Below are 17148 nucleotides of genomic sequence, written 5' to 3'. Positions count from 1 at the left end.
ATTTGTTGCCCACTAGGAGAAGAAACTGGGGCCTCATTTGTTAGGAAGGTAGGCCTCCTCATAGAAAGAAAGGGCATAGACAGCCGTAACCAAAGGTCTCTCTGCACAGAGGACCCCATATCCAGGAGAGGGTTCCACCCCACAGGATAACAGGTACTGGGCTTGTGTCGCTGCGAGGATCCACCGCACCTCTGAGGTCACCTCACGTGGGGGCCCGGTGCATGGCCCACAGGTTTAACCTTCGGGTTGGGCTAATGAGATGAAGAAGGGGGGTTCCCCCACTGGGGTGCAACTGGCAGGTGGCTAGGAGCACACACATAGTGGGTGTGTTCTAGAAGGAGGGGCCTGGATACAGCTGGTGAGTTCAAAAAGGTTGAGGGGTGTCTGAGATCACCCCAGGTGGGGACAGAAAGAGCCGGAAAGGGGTGTAGCGTGGGGGACAAAACTAGCAGTCCCAGACCTCACCGCAGGTCATTGTTCCCAAGGAGAGGCTGGAGGTGATTATCAAACCCACTAGGCCTTTGTTGCATAGTCCTGGCCTTCTGGTGTGGGGGTTAGGAGGAGGGGTGTACCTAGTGCAAACAATCTGGGGACCAAGAAGCAGAGCAATCCCCTGTTTCAGGGCTGAATGGCTCCCCGGGAGGGGGTGACAAGGAGAAGATCGGGGTGATCAGACTAAATGGTCCAGGCTCACGTCACTCACCCCTATTGGGACCTCGACTGAAAGAGAGAGGAAACAGGGCAAACAATTTCTGACCATCCGAGGCGCTTTTAAAGGTAGGGTGCACCGCAGGGAGGGGGAAATATTCACTCTTCTGTGTCCTGATGTGAGGCCATTAAGCATGGGCGAATTTTGCGAATTCGCGATCCGCGAATTTGCGGATTTGCAAATTCGTGATCCGCAAAATTCGCGAATGGTTTTTTTGCGTGTTCGCTGGGTTTTTTGAGTGTTCGCGGGGCTTTTTGCGTCTTCGCGAGCCACTTGCATAGCGAAGTTACCCATGCAGTCGTTTATGGGAGAGGGAGAGAGAGATAGATAGATAGATAGATAGATAGATAGATAGATAGATAGATAGATAGATAGATAGATAGATAGATAGATAGATAGATAGATAGATAGGAAGAGAGAGAAAGAGAGGTAAAGAGAGAGGGAGAGAGAGAACGAGAGAGAGAAAGAGAGGCCGGATCTCTGAGGGGCCAGATTCCTGAGTTGCCCCTACAGAACATACAGCTTTTTATTTTTAGCAAAATGCATATGGAAATTGTGCTGTAAAGGTCTCTTTTAGTTTAACCACTTGGATGCTAATGACAAGGGTAACTCGTCATGCACTGCCCATTCATTTCAATGGAAATGATAGTAAAACAGCAATAATTGCCTTAGCACTAAAGGGGTTAACCCCTCCTGGCAACTCAAAATGGGTGTATTTGCCATCCTCTCCCTTCTTCCTGTTTTTTATATCTGTAAGTGCTTCCTGATGAGGTTTAATTCCTTGGACAGGTGCCTCGTTGCCTACTTGTAACTATTCTCTGACCCTGCTTCAAGGGTCAGAGCAGGGTCAGAGAAAAGTTGCAAGTAGGCAACGAGGCGCCAGGAAGCAATTAGCAGCAGGTGTCCAAGTTGAAGTTAATTTGTTTGTAACACTTTTGTAAAAGGTTACAAAGAAATTAGGTTCAACTTTTGCACCTGCTGCTGTAACCCTTGCTTGGCTGAAAGTTTGTCCCCACTGATTCGCGGATTTTACCGCGATTTCGCGAGATTCGCGGATCGCGAAATTGCAGAAAATCCACAAATTCGCCCGCGAAACGGATTTTAAGCCCACCCTTAGAGGCCATGTCAGGCCGAGAAGGCCAAATGGTGTTCTGTAGCCCGTCCGATCCGGGTGGGTTGTCGACCGGGCTACATCTCTGGTACCTGGAGCCTTCTAAGGCCTGGTGAAGAGGATAAAGGCTGGGCCCAGTCCTGAGGGCATTGTGGGTGGTGTGGGGTGCAGTGAGTGGCGTACAGTGACCTCACACCCCAATGCAAGCCGCTGAAGTGTGGTCTGCACGGACAGCTGGGCTGGGTCATGGGCCACACATTATATGCGCACCCACTCAGCTTTAGCAGGACTCCCCGTGCAAACATTTGCTGGCTCTCCTTGCTGAAAAAGAAGACTCATGGGTGGTGGGCATCAGGCTCACAGCACAGATGTCGGCTGAGTCCAGGGCCTCAAGAGCTCCATCTGGTCCCACAAGGCTCTCTGGCATCAATTTTACCGTTTACCAGAGGTGTAACCTTTACAGATTAATGCAATTCAAAACAGTCTGTTTTAGTCACTAAAAAATAACTTCCCTTGACAAAATGTTAAAAATAATGGTTATGCTCTGTCAAGTTACTTTAAGAAAAGAATCAGGGGATTTCAGTGCTATAAGCTGCTTAGAACTGAATTAAATTAAAATTTCTGTCAGATAATCCTTCCTAGTTTTCCAATTTGTCATTATGGTTTTAATAAATTACAGCGCCCGGAAGGGCCTGTTTTCCTTTTGTCTGTCAAATATTGTGACAGAGAACATGATCGTAATGCAGATTCCCTAGTTTGACATGTAAAACATATTTGTGGAGAAAGGAAGTGTCTTAATATGACATCTCATGTTTGTTGTTGTCTAACTTTCCTTGCATGTCTGTCTGTAAGGTATTTTTATGCACAACACTTTATAAGCTATTTCGTTGCATAACTATCATGCACTTTCCCAGAAAAGTAGGAACTTATAAATGCAATGTAAATGAGAATATTATGTGTAGATTGACACTGCCCCAGACGCATTTCGAATATAAAGCTCTACATGGATCCCATGATAACCACAATCGTATAAAATGTCTGCCTGGACCTACCAGCTAGTGTAACCAGTCGACCAGAACTTGAATTGCTTTAGGAACCTTTAACTAAAAAAGCAAGTATAAATGCAATTTCTAGCTGTCCAAGCAATAAAAACGGCAATCTTTCATTGTGTATCAATAAGAAGGCCTAATATGGCTGAAACTTGGCATACCTGTGTTCCAGGCTTCAAGGGAACATGCCTTGCTGTGAAAGTTAAACTTTTCCTCTTTCAGTAAAACTACGTTTTATTTGTATATTGCTGGTCTTTCTCTGGACTGGCGTAGTGGGCAAATAATAGGTTGAAGTGGAATGTGAGCTAAGGAACCATCAGTAGGTGATTTTTTACTAAACGAAGAACCTTAAATGTGAGTGATATATCCAGGTGAGGATGCTGTGCTCACTGTGCTCTAAGATTCAAGCGGTACTTTACTCTGGAGGCACAGTAGTGCAAAAAACAGTCTTGTGTTGATTACGTTGTTATCCATAGGGGCTTGGAATAGCACTTTAGTCTGGACTGTTTGGACTGAGGCATAATCTAGAAATATGTGCACATGACTGGTCTCTACATGGAGTTGCATAGTGAGCAAAAATGATGGAATGGAATGTGGCCCTAATCATTACCAGTAGGCCTGGGCAAAGCACTACGCTACGCTCGCGTAGTTTGCTCAGTTTGCGCTACCTCGCACTACGCGAACTGCACGTAGCACAGTACGAACACGCATAGCTTAGTGCAGTGGTCATTTTTTGCTTGCTCGCGGTCCTCAACGTCAAGTTGGCGACCCCGAGCAAGCAAAATGACATGCCGGCGAGTCTTTTTCCTCGTTCGCGATCAGCAACATCAAGTTGAGCGAGATTCTCAACGCGGGGAGGTCAGGTTTCTCATTGCGAGTGGTCGCGTATTGTTGTAAATAAAACAGCGATAATGTTAAGCATTCGCTGAAGACATGCTATCCTGTCTTCATTCTAGTTTTCCCGCTCATACTTGAAATACGGCCAGACTCCATTTTGTTTTCTGGCATCCATCTTGTACGCTACACTTCGCCATGTGCTCACCACGAGGCAAGTCCTACTTCGCTGACTGTCACCCCCGAAGTTTGCCCAGCAACAGGCTATAAATAGTTCCAGCTTGCCCAGTACGTGTAACATCTGTTTCTGCTTAGAGGGGATTGGAATGTTCTTTCGGCGGGCTTCATGAACCGTTAACTCCACCCATGTATCGATCATGTTCGAGAAATGTCCATATATGGTTGTAAACCATGTTTTGAGCGGTAACCGCCCACTTATGAACCCCTTCTTTGTGTATAAAAGGGGACCGCATGTCCGAGTTCTTTGTGCTACCTTGTACAATGCTGTAGAGTGTTGTGTGGGCTGTAGTACCACCTTTAAAGGTTTATTAAACTATGTTTTTTTATTTCCAGTTTCCGTGCCAAATTCTTGTGTAAGTCTGAGGACTCTGTATACAGAAGGGCGAACCCTTTCGCACTCGCAGGCCTTGCTGAGGCCTTACCCATCAATTGGCGCCCGTCACGTGGGGGTCATCGATGACTCGGATGCTCGAAGGACTGGTCGTGACGAAGGATTGGAACCTTGCCGGGGACGTGATCACTGCCAGCGGCACCTTTAGTCCTGGCATCCCGAGGTATTCTTCCTTCCCTTCCGATCTGACCATCTGGGTGGCGCCGGTCATCGACAAAGACCTCTTCTGTCGGTTTACCGCATAGTGGCAGTTTGGGCGAATTTGGAAATTGGCAGTTGGAATCTGGACGCTCTTGATTGGTAAGGATCGTTGTGCGATACTTGCTCCGAGCCTTTGATAGTCTTGCTTGGCAAGGCAGTTGTATACGCTTGCCCCGACTGAATTGTTTGTTTGTTTGGAGTGACTAGTCATATTATTCGTTTGATTACCGTATATATGAGTTGCAACCCATATAGGCAGGCAATGTGGGGATATTTCTCCTGCTTTGTGGATTTGAGCGGCACAACGTTTTAAGCGCCATTTAATTATAATATTGCATATTGTGCATTATTTTTAGACATGCCTATTTTTAGCGCACTCCGTAAGAGGTGCTGCTGTTTTGGACATGACCGGTTGGTACTTGAAGAATCACAGCCGGCTCCCCAGAAGGGACGCCGAATAGGGATATGTATGTCAAATTTGGTCTTTCCCCCATAATGTACAGCACGTTGTGGCGGAAATACACAAAAAAGGATCCTGAGTTACGATGGCCTATGTATGGATCGTTTGATTTGAAGAAAATTGAGTATGTGGAGCAGTGTATGTGTAAGCGGCGAGTGAGACAAGATGTTTGAATGTATACGAATGTGGGTGAAAGAGGTGCGAGAGCATGAGAAGCGTGAGCAAGCACTGATTGAGAAAGAGCAGCAAAAGATGGAGCGTGAGAAAGTGCATGAGGCGAAAAAACGTGAAGCAAAGGAATTAGAAGAGAAGCAGGAGAAAGAACGTCGGTTGCAAATATCTGGCCAGTACCCTGTTCGACAGCCTCATTATCCTGTCATTAATAAATCGGATGATGATTTTTCGTTATTAGATCGCTCACCGCCCCCGTACGTTGGTCTGTCTGCCCCGAGAGGAGGAGATCAAGATTCTAGACCGCCCGGACAGAAGGTGGATACGCGGTCTATGTTATCGACTGAGCGTATGGCTGATCTCCGTAAGATTGCTTATCGGGTCACCAAAGATACTATTCCCCTTGCCGATCTATTGAAAGAGCTTGAGGCATGGGAAGATAGGGAGAAATTATATTCCGCTGATTTTCTTTCTAATGAAGTAGTGTTAGCCTTTCGGAAATATTCCGATGTTCTTGAACCAGCTGATGTGATAGCTGATGCAAAGGAACTGCGTAAAGGTCTTTTTCTTTCTTCCCAGGTACCCGATGCGATTCGACGGCTATTTGCGTTACGGGATGAAATGTTTCGGCTCCAGGACGAAGCACGGAGACAGAAAGCTGACAAGGAGCAATTGAATCCGACTGGCGGCGGGAAGCAGACATCCATCTTTTATTCAGATAAGATCCATGCAGTGCGTGCTAAACCAATGCGGGAGGCGGCGCCTTTGTATGTTCCCCCTAAAGGAGCAGGTACTTGTTCAGATAGAGGGTCAGCGGATGCTCTAGGGTATTTTATCTATATTTGGGTTTATACTCCTTGGAATAGGGCAGACGTTATGGCATTGAAGGCAGCATTTCCTGAACCACGAAAGAATCCCGCAGCATTTTATGAGGAAGTTGAGGGGGCTTTGAATTCCTGTACTATGACTCTGGCCGATATTGATTTATTTTTCGGGCTTATATTACCCCCAAATATGTGGAGATCAATACGAAAGATTGCTGACCTTCAGGCATTTAAAATTCGATGGGCGGATCTTGAGGATGAGGACAGGGAGAGGAAACCAGCACAGAAACCGCCCCAGTCGATTTTAGACCTTCCTGCTGCTATTTTAGCTAAACTAAAAACGCTTATCCCCCCTAAAAAGATTGATTGGACTAGGTTAGCATCATGTAAACAGAAAGTAGATGAATCAGTTTCAGATTTCTTTACACGATTTGAGGAAACATTCCATGATTTTAGCGGCCAGTCGCTTAAGGACGACACGGGTCGACATCTTTTTGATGATAAATATCTTTCGAATTTATTACCGAGTATAGCAGCTCGGTTAAAAGCGAGTGAAAGTTCTTGGACGACTTCAACACCAGGATCTCTCCTGACGATGGCTCAGTATTACGAGCGTCAGGAATTAGAAGCGAAGGGTAGTGAGGAAAAGAAATCTAAAGATTTGAAAACTAAGGTTATGTTAGCGCAAGTATATGGGCCGCCTCGTAGAGGTAATGATCGGGGCGGCAGGAATTTTTCTAGCTCTCCTTCAGGTCGTACTGATTTGGCCCGAGATCAATGTGCGTATTGTAGGCAGAAAGGCCATTGGGCGAACGAGTGTCCGTTATTGCGTGCACAGCGGCAGGAGAGTGGGCAGGGATCCATGAGGGGTAGAGGAGGTTTTTAAGGCCCTAAAGGCAACACGAATGATCGAGCTAGGTTTGAGTCTAATATGCGACCCCAAGATGGGTCCAATGTTTTTGATCGACGAAATCAGTACCAAACGTCTGATTATGCACCACCTGAACAGCATGATTCACAGTATGCATAGGATTGCGTAGGATGGGGTAAGGAACCAGTTGAAGTGCCAGTAGATCAGAGGGGTCCTTATGTTTCAGCACATGTTTTAGGCTCTACTGATCGGTTCCTGGTTGATACAGGAGCTACTCGTAGCGCTTTGTCCAAAAAATTGGTTCAGAGGGCTCCCCTGTCTGGCTCAACAATTACGTCAATAGGGTTCGATGGAACCCCTTCTGTTAGCCCACTATCACAACCTCTTGCACTTTATGTAGATCAGTTTGCTGCACCATGCCCATTTCTACTATCTCCAAACACGCCTGATAATATTGTGGGCCTAGATATACTCAAGCATTTTCGGGCCACAATACGGTGCTCCCCTGAGGGAGTACGTGTTATCCTGAATGATAATTATCCAACAATGGAGAGGGTGTACATGATTACTGTAGAGGCTGCACTGGCCTCGTTGCCTAAATCTTTGTGGGCCACGTCCGACACTGACGTAGGACAGATGATCATCCCTCCGGTACACATCAGTGTAAAGGAGGGAGCTGTGCTGCCGTGCCTGCCTCAGTATCGGATATCACAGGAGGGGGAGGAGGCGCTCATACAGATAGTGCAGGATTTGATTAAAGCAGGGGTGGTTGAAGAAGTTCCATACAACGTGTGCAACAGTCCTATACTACCGATCTTGAAGAAAGACACTGACACCAGGATTTATCATTTTATTATCAATTTGAGGGAGGTCAACAAGATAGTGATACCTCAATACCCAGTGGTTTCTGATATTACGACACTCCTTACTTTGGTCCCGCCAACTGCAACAACGTTCTCGGTTAAAGACTTGAAGAACGCTTTCTTTTCAATCCCTATTCATCCTGATAGCCGAAATCTTTTCGGTGTCACGTTGAATAATAGTTCATACAGATTCTGTAGAGTTCCTCAAGGCTACCCTGAGAGCCCCAGCATTTACAGTCAGGCATTGAAACGACAATTGGATTCTTTTGTTTTACCTGAAGGTGTGGCGCTTATACAATATGTCGATGACATCTTGTTGGCCGCCGACACCCCTGAACAATGTGAGGAGTGTAAATTGTCTTTACTTACCTTTTTGGCATCTCACAACCATAAAGTATCGAAAAAGAAACTGCAATATTGTAGACCAAAGGTAACCTACTTAGGTCACCTTTTATCTAAGGAGGGGCGTGCACTCACACCAGATCGCATAAAAGCCGTTTTAGACACACCAGCACCCTCAACGCAGAAAGAAGTCCAAGCTTTTCTGGGTCTCACCTCCTTTTGTAGACAGTGGATATTAGGGTTTTCATACATAGTTAAACCACTGTTAGTCCTTTTGACAAAGGATACCCCAGTTCCCCTTCCATGGACAGATGAATGTGAAAATGCTTTTCAACAATTACGTCAGGCCCTTTGTTCAGCACCTGTGTTAGGCATCCCTGATTACATGAAGCCCTTTACATTGTATGTGCATGAGAGAGATGGGTGCGCGTTATCAGTGTTAGTACAGATGCACAGCGATAAGCAGCGCCCTTGTGCATACTTTTCGGCAGTACTTGACCCTGTTGCTCGAGCGTTGCCTGGGTGTTTTCTTTCAGTTGCGGCGACAGCTGTGTCAATACGTCAGAGTGAAGGGATAGTCTTATCTCATAAGCTGTTGGTGTTGGTCCCCCATGCTGTGGATGCCCTTTTGAATCAGACAAAGACGCAGCATTTAACCAGTGCTCGTCTGACAGGATATGAGCTGACGCTGTTGGCTCCTCATATAACTTTGAGGAGATGTGCAACGTTGAATCCAGCTACGTTGTTGCCCTTCCCAACGACTCAGCCTGAGGCGCAAGAGACACATGACTGTGTCTTTGTGACTGAGGAACAGAAAAAGGGTCGTATCGATTTGCAGGATACGCCCTTTACAGATGTGGATGGAGAGCTGTGGGTGGATGGGTCTTGTTTAAAGTTACCAGATGGGACCACCTCCGCAGCATATGCAATCACCTCACTGCACACGATAGTGGGGACAGCACGCATACCGCAGAAATCAGCTCAGGCAGCAGAACTGTTAGCGTTAACACGAGCTTGTGAGCTTAGCGCAGGATTATGTGTGAATGTCTACACAGACAGCCGTTATGCTTTCGGAGTAGTGCATGATTTTGGCCTGCTCTGGAAGGAAAGGGGCTTTTGACATCACATGGAACCCAGATAATGTATGGAGAATTAGTACAAAATCTCTTGACTGCACTGACGTACCCTAAAAGGATAGCTATAGTGAAATGTAGCGCACATAAGAAAGTGACAGACAAAGTGGGACAATGAAACGCTTTTGTAGATCGAGTAGCACGTGAAATTGCGATGCAGCCTGGCTCCACTTCAATGTACGTCGTGAAGTCACAAGCTGAGCGGTGGCACGATGCTAGGGAAAAGGTACTAGAAATGCAAAGGGCTGCTACTGAGAAAGAACGAGACCAATGGTCCAAAGATGGAGAGTTGGATGATGAGGGCTGTTGGAGGAATAAGCAGATGGATAGGTGGAAGTTACCTACAGCCTTCGTACAACCTATGGTTCAGATGGCACATGGGCTAGCACATGTTGGAGTTTCGGCAATTGTGAAATTGCTTACGCAAGTTTGGGAGCATCCAGAGATTGCTAGCACGGCTAAGAGAGTGGTACAGACCTGCATGATTTGCCTTAAATATAATCCAGGAAAAGGGACACGAACTCCAGCAGGAGGATTTGCAACACCCACTGCACCTTTTGAAGTACTACAAATGGATTATATTCAGCTGGAACGCTGCAATAATCTAAAGTATGTCCTGGTTGTGGTTTGTGCATTCAGCAAACGGATTGAAGCATACCCTACTAAGGATAATACTGCAATGACTACCGCTAAGGTGCGCTTGAAGGAATTCTTCCCTCGTTTCGGTGTTTGTAGATTGTTGTGGAGTGATAACGGGCCCCATTTTGTGGCGGACGTTATTAAATATGTCCTGAAGGGATTAGGCATCGTGCAAAAGTTCCATGCAGTGTTCCACCCGCAATCAGCAGGATTGGTGGAAAAGTACAACGGCACGTTCAAGTTGAAAATTGCGAAAATACAGGCTTGTACGTCCCTGACTTGGCCAGATGTTCTGCCTTTGGCGTTGTTATCTATCAGATCAGTACCACACTCTCGGACGGGCTTAACGCCCTATGAAATTGTCTTTGGGCGCCCCATGAATATATGGGGGGTGCCCAAACCAAGTTCAGTGTATGAGGTACCTTGTGACTTAATGAATGACTATTTGGCACAATTAACTGACAGCTTGGTTTCCATTCATCAACAGGTTCAAGAAGCACTCCCTGATCGGTCCACAGGAGAAGGTCATAATCTCCGGCCTGGTGACTTTGTCCTCGTGAAGTCCTTTGAGAGGTTGAGTAGCCTAGAGCCGAGGTGGTGCGGCCCCGAGCAGGTCCTCCTGGCTACAAGAACAGCAGTGCGGGTAACCAATCGCAGAAATTGGATTCATTCCATCCACTGCCGAAAGGTGCAACCTGACCTGGTGGAACCTGCTGTATTAACTGATCATCGAGATATCCTGACTACGGAGAGAGGCCGTGCTGTGGTACCTGACGATTCTGAGGAGGTCTTCCCGGACCAGACAACGCCTGCATCGAGAAGATACAATCTACGACCAAGGAAAGAATCTGCAATTGTATGAGAAGTTGTCAGAGCGGTCCCTAGGTTAGTGAAACGGAGAGCCAATGAGGCAAGGGGGGGGGATCAGCCATGCATTAGAGTAGTGACACCTGTCTTGGCCCAATGGTGAAGAAAGCAACGGCTACCTACGGGGTAAGAGTTCTCACAACACTTTAGTTTCAGGAAGATACTGTTTACATATGCTCAAGATGGATAAGAGGAAGATGTTTGGTTCTGTAGGGTTCATTATCGTTATAGCAGTCATCGCTACCGTCATGTGGTTTGTTGAGGAGAAGGCTCCTGTCCGTGAACTATATGTTGTTTCTACTCCAGTCCCTGATGAGCACTTTTTCTATACACTCCCATATCAAGAGTTGAAACATCGACAGTAATATTTGAATAATACTTTCATTCAGATGTTGCATCATACCCACGTTGCTACAAACGCTACAGATTGCTGGATATGTGGGATGATGCCAGTGCATCAAAAGAAAGGGGGACACCGTTCATACCTCTTCCCTTTTCTCATAATGGCTCTTGCAGAGCGTGGTATACTTTGCATTTTGCTACGAGAAAGCCTACAGTAGGAAGACTAATTTTCAAGCTGAATAAAGAATGCCACCAAGATAAAGACGGCTATCCACAAGCCAACGGAACTATATGGGAGTGAGAAGAGTATCGACCGGACAATGAATCGACACCTTATATCTTTACGAATACTAGAGACACTGTTGGGCAAGAGAAGTTCGTGATTTCAGTGGCCCAAGCACAGGCTGATTTATGTGTACAAAGTTTGGGCCATATTCCTGTAGGTGTTAGTGATTGTATTGTTGTATTGAATATTGATGGCCTGAATAACAGTACTTTCCTTGCTTCACATAACACCTATTTTGAATGCGGGAATAAGGGCTATTATCGATTACCAGCCGGATGGTCTGGAGTATGTTATGTATCGTTTTTATTGCCACCTGTATTCTTGGCACCTACATCATATCATAAAGACTTGAAATTGTTGAATAATGTAACTGTGAACAGATTCAAACGGACTTTATCTATAGATGATGTTGATTAGACGGACACCAGTCTGCAACAATATATAGATTTCAACTTAGGACTGTTTTTTTTTGTGGGAGCTGCTCTGAATAGTAGAAAGATACAACGATTAACGAGAGTCGTGGAAGCTGTTACCAATCAAACTGCTGCGGCTCTTGGGAACCTTACTGAAGAGCTACAAATTACTAGGATTGTTGCGTTGCAGAACCGGATGGTTCTCGACGTTATGTTAGCAGACAGAGGTGGAGCTTGTAGAATTATCGGAAGTAGCTGTTGTGTGTTTATCCCAGATCATACTCCAACTGTGTATGAAGCTAATAACAAATTACATAAAATTGCAGCTGATATACTTCAAGAAAATGGATCTTGGACTTTCTCTGGGTGGTTCTGGACCTTGATTTCTACATGGGTTTGGAAGGTTCTCACTGGACTATGTATAATTGTTGCCATATTATTCACCTGTTGCGTATGTATTCAATGTAGTCCATTGATATGCTCTTTGTGTGTCTCACACTGTGTGCCTAATAAACAAGCTGTTGCGGATGCTGCCCAAAAGAATACTAAAACTAGGGAAATAGCGGATATGATGAGCATCGATATAAACGATGAGTATTTAGATTATCCGAGAAAACCGAATGTCTTCAGCAAATGCTGAAAGGGTCGTCTGTTGTAAATAAAACAGCGATAATGTTAAACATTTGCTGAAGACATGCTATCCTGTCTTCATTCTAGTTTACCCGCTCATACTTGAAATACGGCCATACTCCATTTTGTTTTCTGGCGTCCATCTTGTACGCTACACTTCGCCATGTGCTCACCACGAGGCAAGTCCTACTTCGCTGACTGTCACCCTGAAGTTTGCCCAGCAACAGGTTATAAATGGTTCCAGCTTGCCTGGCGCATGCCCAGTACGTGTAACATCTGTTTCTGCTTAGAGGGGATTGGAATGTGGTTTCGGCGGGCTTCATGAACTGTTAACTCCACCCATGTATCGATCATGTTCGAGAAATGTCCATATATGGTTGTAAATCATGTTTTGAGCGGTAACCGCCCACTTATGAACCCCTTCTTTGTGTATAAAAGGGGACAGAATGTCCGAGTTCTTTGTGCTACCTTGTACAATGCTGTCGAGTGTTGTGTGGGCTGTAGTACCACCTTTAAAGGTTTATTAAACTATGTTTTTGTATTTCCAGTTTCCGTGCCAAATTCTTGTGTAAGTCTGAGGACTCTGTATACAGAAGGGCGAACCCTTTCGCACTCGCAGGCCTTGCTGAGGCCTGTACCCATCAGTATGCTTACGACTGCTCGCAATGAGAAACTACCAGTCCGCGTTGAGAAAGCTGCAGCTCGAGTAAAAATCTACTCGAGCGACAGAAAACTACAGCTCGCACTGTGCAAGACGCCGTTTTCAATGATTGCACAGTGCCGGATGCTTGTCCGCACTGTGCAATCATTGAAAAGGCATCTTGCACAGTGCGAACAGGCTACTGTGCAGTTCGTGTAGTGCTACGTGTAGCTCGCGTAGTACGAAGTGCACTTCGCATAGCTTCGCGAAGTGCTACTTTGCAAACTACGCCAGCCCTAATTACCAGTCAACCAGATTAATGTGCCACAGGATTAAAGCTTCTCCACACTGAGGAGGGAGGCCCAACAAGTCAGAATCTAGAATAGGGTTGCACCTGTTTTAATCTAGAAGAGTCATTGACATGACCAAGTCTGATTGGTACATGATGAGATTGTGTCTGGAATATAACATAACCAAGCTTCACTTTTGTTCATGTACATAATGATAACAAATTTAGACACTATTTACAGAATTGTATCTCTGGTCAAGCTGCCTCAGTTTTCACCAACAAAGGTTACTACAGCTTATTAATTCTGACAAGATACATCACATCTTTAAATGATTATACAGCAGATTCACATTCTTTGTATGATTAATTGGCGTTTCTTCAGGAATAAGAGGCAGCAGGAGATTAACAAAAATTAATATTTCATCGAGGAAAAAAAAATAGCTCGGAAAGTAGCCCTAAGTTCCAGCAATCTACATCTAAAAAAAGCAATAGTAACACCCTCATTACCATTGCAGCGGGCAGGAGACTGCCCGACAATCAGTCTATGGTCCGTCCACCCAATTAGGAGGAGATCTCCGTGGTGGCGGGTAAAAATTATATTTTCCATTGCAGCTTGTGCTGTGGTCCACGTGGTGCCTGTCAAGCAGTTCATGGATGTGTGAGGGTGCACTACATGTGTCCCCAGGGCCACGGGGAAAACGGGCCCTGTTAATGGTACCTAAAGTCACTTTCCGGTTGCCTTTTCATGGCGGTTGGACAGCCATTAAAAGGCAGTCAGTTAGACATCGTAACCCCCATGACTGTGCATGTGCAAGCTCCATCCCCATTGTAGGGATATGATTCCAACAGCCGCCCCAACGGGATCTTGGTTCTTGGTGGAGGCGCCAATCTTTCCCTCCAACATCTGTGGTCTAAAGGCCTGCCTCATGATGTGGTGGTTGGACCGATGGCCTGGATGTCTGGCAGACCCCTACTGATGGCCTGTTGGTTGCAGTCATTTGACATCCTAATCTGGCACATACTTATTCAAGAGAGCAATGCCGAAGGGACTATCATGAACCTTTTAGTAGTAATGTAATCAAATTATGACAATGTACTGCTTACCATTGAATTCTAAGTTTAGTATTAAATTATAAATAACTGGATTCAACTTTCTAGAATTATAGACTTTGTCAATTGCTAAAAGGTACTGAAAAATCAAGTTCTGCCAATGGATTGTTGAAGTGATAAGTCAGTTTTAGAAATGATGCTGCACGCACGCATTTATACAGTCAGTCAGTCAGTCAAAATACACTTTATTCGATTTTTGTTAAAATCATAAAAGGCAAAGATAATACATACATACATTTAAAACATTTTAAAAATACCCACAATACATTTATTTACACATCATCCTTAAAAAAGTCAATTATTTAGACACCATAATATGTTAAAAGAAGGTTAAAATTAATATGTTAGTACTCTTTTAGTTTAAGACAATGCAGTTCTAGAGATTCTTTTGTTTCTTCCTCTATAGGCGGCTGTAAGAAAACTTGCAACACAAAGTGACATGTGCATCTGGTAACCGTTGAAGGAAAAGTAAGGCCAGTCTCACTTGTATGAAGCCCATAGTTTTCAAGAGAGGTATTAGGTATTTTCCCCTCTCCATATTGTATAGCCCACAGAAAAACAAAAAATGAAGAGTGTCCTGATTGGAGAACTGGTCGCACTCACAGGGTGGTGCATGCTCTGGTTTTTCCCACACAGGAAAACGACCTAGTGAGTAGTGGATCAAGTTCATTCTAAATCTGGTTAATAAAAATCTATGCAAGGGTTTGGTGACAAATTGCAAATACGGTTCCATAGAGGGGGAAGAGGATAGGAACAAATGTGCTCTTACTAATGGTTTGTTGACTTCAAGCTCCTCTCTCTCTAGACGTGCCCTCCCCTGGACTTCCTTCTTAATCCATGCAATGTCTGCTTTCCTAATATTTGAAGGTGTTGTATATAGGTCGGGTCTCCCGAGGGCAGTGAATGATGACTTTATGTATTTCAGCCATAATATTTTCATTGCCCCCTCCCTTGCAGTCACATCTTTAAGAATATTGTGATTTAAAGACAACTCTGTATTTAACCAGGTATTAGCCCAGAAAAGTAAAGGAGCCAATTTCAGTCCATCTGTGATGTAGGGTAGGCCAACTTCCTCATGTATAGAGTAGATAGGTGTAGAATTTGGGACAGATAAAATTCCTCTAATGAGCTTGTTTTCTACCCTCTGAATACTATCCAAGTTAACGTACCCCCACAGAGCTGCACCATATGAAGCAATGGAAACACATTTACTTTTATAAACTTTCAACACAGCTTCCATTGGTTTGGCCCCTAATCTTTTCGTGAAGGCCATCAGGGCTGCTGTGGACCGAGCTAAAGAGATATTCTTGGCCTTAATCTGCGGGGCCCAGGAGCCTTTCTCATCAAACAGGACCCCTAAGTATGGGAAAACAGGGACCCTGGAGAGAACCTCACCCTTACAAATAAAAGTTTTTGTGTGTAATTTGTTTTTCTGTGGGCCCACAATCATTGTATGTGATTTGGTTACATTGATCTTTAGGTCTAAGTTACCCATAAAAGAGCCAAATAGCTCCAAAAGAGTCTGTAGGCCAATGCCCGTACGGGCGATGAGAACGGCGTCATTCGCATAAAGGAGAGCCGGAATCTGCCTCCCACCTACCCGAGGGACATCTGCATTGCCTGCTAACAAGGACTTCCCCAAGCCATTTATATGGATAGTAAATAGAAGGGGGGCCAAGATGCAACCTTGGCGTACCCCTTTCTTTGACCTGAAGCTGTCTGAGCATCGCCCTTCCCTAGAAACCCGGACCTTCGCAGAGAGCCCCTGGTGCAAGCTTGCTATGAGTGCCACCAAGGAATCCTCAATACCAAGCTCACATAGTATGGACCAAAGCTTGGACCTATTTACGAGGTCGAAAGCCGAGGAGAGGTCCATAAAGGCCAAATATAGTGAACCCTCCCCGGCCACCGTGTACTTAGATATTAGGAGATGTAGGTTTGAGCATTGCTTCAGGGTACCCCGTTTCTCCCTGAAGCCATATTGTATCTCTGCGAGGCCCCCACAAAGCTCCAGGTTTGCTCTCAATTTAGTTAATAGTACTCTGCCCAAGATCTTAAAGGCAGAGTCTATTAAAGAGATTGGTCGGTAGCATCCCGGATCCTCCCTATCTCCTTTTTTAAAAATGGGCACTATGACAGATGTTGCCCAAGTATCTGGGAAACATCCATCATTTGTTGCCCTGAACACATTGGTGAGGACTTTGGACCAGGTAGTTGGGGCATATCTAAAAAAGTCCACCGGGACTCCATGTGGTCCCGGAGCCTTATTTTTGGTGGAGTCCATTATAGCTTTATACACCTCCTCCTCGTTAAACTCTACTGCCGATAACCCCAAACGTAACCCTATACCACTTTCCTCCGCAGTGTCGTTACTACCATATACATTTTTAAAATGGTTGACCCATTTCTCATCACTGATGATGCAATCAGAGATTGTATTAATCTCCCCCGAGAAGAAATGGTTATTTATAATGTCCCGGAATCTCCTACTGTTACGTAGAACATCCACATCAAGTAAGTCATTCCAGGCATTATTTTTAATTGTATTTTTTCTTGTCTTAATAACCAGTTTATAATCCCGTCTTAATTTGGAGATTAGAGTTTTATCCCTCGGCTTTGTTTTTAGTGCATTTTTCAGGTCTCTATGGGCTCTAGAACAGTTAGAATCAAACCATTTATGGGGCTTAAGTGGCAGTCGGGATTGGGGAACTGTGAGTTCTTTAGCTGTTTGCG

This window comes from Lissotriton vulgaris, chromosome 6 (assembly GCF_964263255.1).
Source record: "Lissotriton vulgaris chromosome 6, aLisVul1.2, whole genome shotgun sequence".
Taxonomy (NCBI): domain Eukaryota; kingdom Metazoa; phylum Chordata; class Amphibia; order Caudata; family Salamandridae; genus Lissotriton; species Lissotriton vulgaris.
This window is presented reverse-complemented; position numbering follows the sequence as displayed.